Below are 5,565 nucleotides of genomic sequence, written 5' to 3' on the forward strand. Positions count from 1 at the left end.
TGTTTTACACCATATTTGTTTTGATAGGTTATGATTCGAAAGTTGAACCAAATCGTTTTGAAAGAAAGTGGCGTTGAGATATACTCACATCACTAGGATTTTCGGTATTGGTATAGCCTAAAAGTTTACTTTGGGTAGAACAATCCTGTTAAAGATGTATCTAGTTTCCAAGATGTTCATCTTGTTAATAACAAGATGTTCATATCTTGTCATAAACAAGAGTTAGATAAGAAATTTGTTGAATTTGATCATTTCACTACTACACATGATATGTTATGGATAAAATGTTTGAGCATAATATTGCAATTTTATCATAACATAAATTGAATTTTGAATATTTGAAATATGAGATTTTGTCATGCTTTTTAAGAAATCAGTGAGTTAGTGATGAATATGAGCATGTTATATTTTCGTATAAACTTGGTAAATTTTTGAATAACATGTATGTAATCTTACCTAACTCATAAAAGCATGTACCCTTTCAAATCTAATGTGAGTTGTATAAGTTTGAAATGAAATAAAATGTTGGAGAACTTTATAAAAACATGTGTGATGCTTTGAATGACTTGTATTGATATCAAATATGATACTTTGAGTAGTTAACTAGGTGATGTTGTCTTCACGAAAATTGTTTGAATTTTTATCCGCTATCTTGTGTAAAACGCTTTGGATTTAAATCATTGGTTCATTAGTTTTTCACAATTTTTGGAGTCTTTTGATATTGTTTCGAAATTCTTGTTTCAGTACAAAAATAGTGGGGGTTCCATAACCTATGTTTTACAAACTTTGATTTGAATTAGAGGGACTAGAAAAATGAAGGTGACAAGTAATTCACTAAGAATGAACCTAGAAAAGCATATTTAGTGAGACTAAATTTTAGTCATGAATATTTAGTTGCTTATAATTTGAAAGATAACTTCTCATAGAAAGTAACTTTGTTCTTTACAAATTTAATCTTTGGAAAAATAAATTCGTGAACCTATCATCTTTAGAAAAGCAAACATAAAATTGTTGGCACTTGCATTCATGTCTCTAAATTAACTTACATGCTTGTGTTGTTGATGTTGTTTCTACGATATATGATTTGTTTTAGTCATAAGTAGAAATATATACTTTTGTGTAAGTCAAAGATGAGAATATATGTAAACCAAACATGGAAAACTATGTAGCTTCTACCATAAAAGAAAGCATATAAATTATTATATTTATCATTTATATTCTGAAAACAACTTTAAAACAATTTAAAAGAGATAAATTGTTTACTTGATTCATTCGGATTATTTCAGAATTGATGAAAGTGAAATGCACAATACTCTTTGTTTTGTATGCATAGGTGATTTTTTGAATTTTTATTCTAACGTATAGGATGAAAATGAAATTGAGAATATGCTTAGTTTATTATTTGACATGAAAGACTTGAATGAAGATGGTGTATGTTGTTAAAAATAATTTTTTTCTTTGGATCTATTTCATTTCAATGAAAATAGAATTTTAAAAGAGATAGAAATATATATAGTCTGACCGTAAACTAGTTTTCACTCATTTGGTTTAGTGCTAATGCTTTTGAGATTGTGTGTGATTGCACAAGACATGAGTATGGTAGCTCAGTATGTTTCTTTGCTACGTGATTGACTATATATAAGTATTTTTTGTAGTGGGGGTTTATTATATTACCTCCGTAGTGGGGGTTTTATATTCAGATTTACCAATCCTAGTATGGAAAATTGGTAAAATTTTGAGAAGGTTATGAGGTGTTTCAAACACACCTTACACCTAGAAATACACTATCTAAATGGTTACCGCAATCCTTTAAGGATATTGCGAAGCTGATTGGACATCCTTTCAGTTGAATCCTTTAAGGGATGGAGTGATTCGATCCTCTATAGTGGATAGAGGAAAAAACATATTAATCCAATGTGATAGTACCGCGGCTATTGCAAGAATTGAGAACGTAATGACAACTACAAGAGTTGATGTTATGAGAATGGATTATATAGTGTTTGGAAAGAGCTTTCATTAGTCCTTTGACGAAAGGATTGATAAGAAGATGTGAATACATCTTAGGGATGAGGTTGATGCCCATTGAGATTGAGTCATCTATGATGGATACCCAACCTAGAAATAGGTTCAAAGGGACTAGACTAAGTCATAAATGATATGGAGATGTGAGAATCATGCTTTTGAAGAATTCATCCCATGGCATGACATCCTGAAGCGAGAAAAAGGTTAAGTTTAGTTTTAATTTTAAAATTTTAAACTCTTAATGATGTTTATGTCTCTATTTAGAGTGGGGTACTTTCAGGAGTACTCTTGATAAAATCACCTATATGAATGTGAAAGTGTGGCCGCTTTCTATGAGAATATGGGCAGTTCTCTAAATCATTCATTAAAACTGGGATACAAGCACAGGGCCGTAATGTGCTGGCTTTAGACTTTACACTAGTATAGTCGTGTGTGTTAAGCAATCTTTTTATCTCCTAAAGTTCAAGACTTATGTTCACTCTATGGTCGGATTTTAAGAGAGCCTATTAACACTATGTAAAGGTTCAAGTCGCGAGACACCTTTGCTTATGCACAACTTTGTACGTTCTTGCTCAATGTTTTGAAAAAAATATAAGTGAGGGATTGTTGGGAATATATGTTTTAAAAACATTATTTAATTCCAATAAATTAGTGTCTCATTAAAATGGTTTTAATATGAAAATTATTCTTCATCTTTAAGAATAAATTTATTTTGAGTTGATGTCAAAAACCGTTTTTTTCTTGATTGAGTTAATGATGTTACTTAACATCTTAATAATGGTTTCCATAAAAGAAAATTAATTTTGCATTAATTTTGACCGTTATATATTTGTGGTTTTAATGGTGTTAACTCCACCATAATAACATTTTCATATAACACTTAAATGTTTTGAAACTCTTAGTATAAATCGGAATTTTGGTTGGAAAAACAAATGAAAAAAGAAGAGTTTTAGGAGCCTTTTTCTTATAAAGAATTTTTTTCATTTTATGTTTCTTCAGTTTTTACAGAAAAATGAATTTGTGTGAGAAAGAAAAACAAGTGTGTGATCATCTTTGATTTTTATAAAAGTGTTTCTGAGCAAGAATGAAGTGTAGAAGTTTCACATCCTCTCATCGTGCAAGAGTGATTGTGTAAGAGATTGAATTCGGCTGTTTTATCCTGGGGAAGACGCGACATTGAAGAACTGCTTGCACAATCTAGGGCAGAGCCGCGAAACGTCTTAAAGAAAGCGACCTAGTTCGCGACTCAGTCATACTAATTATTTCGTGTTTGATTTTTATTTTTTGCACAGGCATATATCAGCAATTGTTCGAATATCACCGGTAACTCTTCTTCCATGTGTCGACTTGGCTGCAACCACAGTCTTCATCATCAATGGCTTCAGTTTCATGCGCTAACTCGAACTCGAAATCCAACACCAATCATCACATCCACTCAACTCTGCTACATTCCATCCCAACAGCTCCTCCATCGTCTTCATCGGTCACGGAAAAATCTCTTCGTAAACAGGACGGCACTGGCAGCAAGTTCATAAGTCTCGTCACCGTTAATCTCTGCATGAACCCTGAAATGGTTGTGATTGCATGGTGAAGAAGATGATAGTGGCAGTCCCTTATCTAATTAGCAGGTGCTCTTAGTATTTAGCTTTCAACTGTCAGTCTTGCAAGACTGACAGTTCAGTTTCCGCTCCACTCCCATTATACTGTCAGTTCCGAGGAACCGACAAGCTCAAATTCTCGTCTCGCTTATAACTTCTCCATAGGACATCGGATTGACTCCATTCTTTCGTCGTTGTCTTCGTCTTTTCGTCCTCTTCGATATGATATCAAGGACTCCTAGGTTTGAACGAGTTCCACTTGGTCTTTGGCCCTTCTCCGCTAACTTTTTTTGTTGCACAATAAAGTGCAAATTCTCTTCTTTTGGATGATTCACCTAATAAAACATAAATAGAGAATAAAAAACGTAATATACAATAATTTTGCAAGAAACTAAGCAATTACTAGCATGGAATCGACACTAAATATATGCAAAATATGCACTTAACACCTTCCTCAACCAAAACCATTGCAGTGGAATTCCTAAATAGCGAATTGAATCTACAACCATGTTTTAAAACCAACTCATAAACAATTCTCCCAAGGTAATCGTCATGAAAACCGACCCATAAACAAACTTTCCATGATCAAATATGGAACGAGTCAAATCAAGATGGAGATAAAGACAATTCTTACAATTCAGATCGAGGTGAGTAATGAAATCCTTGGAGAACTCAATTCGCTCTAGTGTTTCAACTTCTTCAAATGGTAAACTTCTACCAATAAGTGAATCAACATCTTCAGATTCAACAAAGAAATATGGAGGAATCAACTCTAATTCAAGAGAATCATCATCTTATTCTTCCAATGGGGTTGACGAATTTCGGTTGAAATCAGTGACCAACTCTGAGTTAATTGAGTCTTCAACAAATTCTTCACAGCCAATTACATCCTCCATCTTCCTTGTTTCTGCAACCTCAGCAACTTTGACTGAAGTTTCCTCCGATGTTGGTACCTGGTTTAATTTTCTAGTGTGAAGAATTGACTATATCTTCCTCTCTGCATGATTGATGAGATCCAAAAAAATTAGGAGATTCTGGTTCCGATTTGGTGAATATATCATAATTGAATTAAGTAATCCAATCGAAGATTAATTACTTCACACCTTTCACTCATTACAGCCCTCAAATCATCCATGATCAATCCAAGTAAAGATCGTCTCTGATATCACTTGTAGTGATCTACACTACAATTGGATAATCAGGCCTAATTCTACATGATCTGCTCTGCATAAATTAGAGATAAACCCCCCAAGAGGGAAGAACAACACATAAATTCTATTTCACAATGAAATGGGATTACATACTCTCAACTAAATAGGTTACAACCTGAAAGCATGTGCGACACACATGAATTACAACTACTAACTAATACTAAAAGCACCCCTTAACACGATGGTACCCACCAACAGGGACATGACAAATACACGGGACATGACATATTGCTATTCAAAAGGGTGTTGGTGCTCATCTTGTTGCTAGGCTACCAACCAAAGCTCGATATGAGTCATGATGTAACCACTCTATTTATTTATTGATAAGGAGATATATTAATAATACATTAATTTAAAGAATATTTCCTAATTTTTTGAAATTGAAGCATTGTGGTTTGATACAAAGTAGCTCGGAAGTGTAACATTGACTAATTTGATAGAAATTTCTATATAATGAACTTTTGGAAATTTAAGATACATTAAAATTATACTACATATACAATATATTCATAAACCCTAACTTAATACAAATACTAGCATTTAACATACAATTTGCATATAAATTAAATTTGATGTATGGGACCTATTAATGGTTAAGAGAAACTTTTAGGATGTATTATATTATAATATTGTTGAATTTATTATTTTAGCATTAATGGCCTGAATCGGGACCAGAAAATTTTATTATTTTAGCGAGATTATTATATTATCGAGTATTATTTTAAAAAAGTTTT

Source organism: Papaver somniferum, chromosome 9 (assembly GCF_003573695.1).
Source record: "Papaver somniferum cultivar HN1 chromosome 9, ASM357369v1, whole genome shotgun sequence".
Classification (NCBI taxonomy): Eukaryota; Viridiplantae; Streptophyta; class Magnoliopsida; order Ranunculales; family Papaveraceae; genus Papaver; species Papaver somniferum.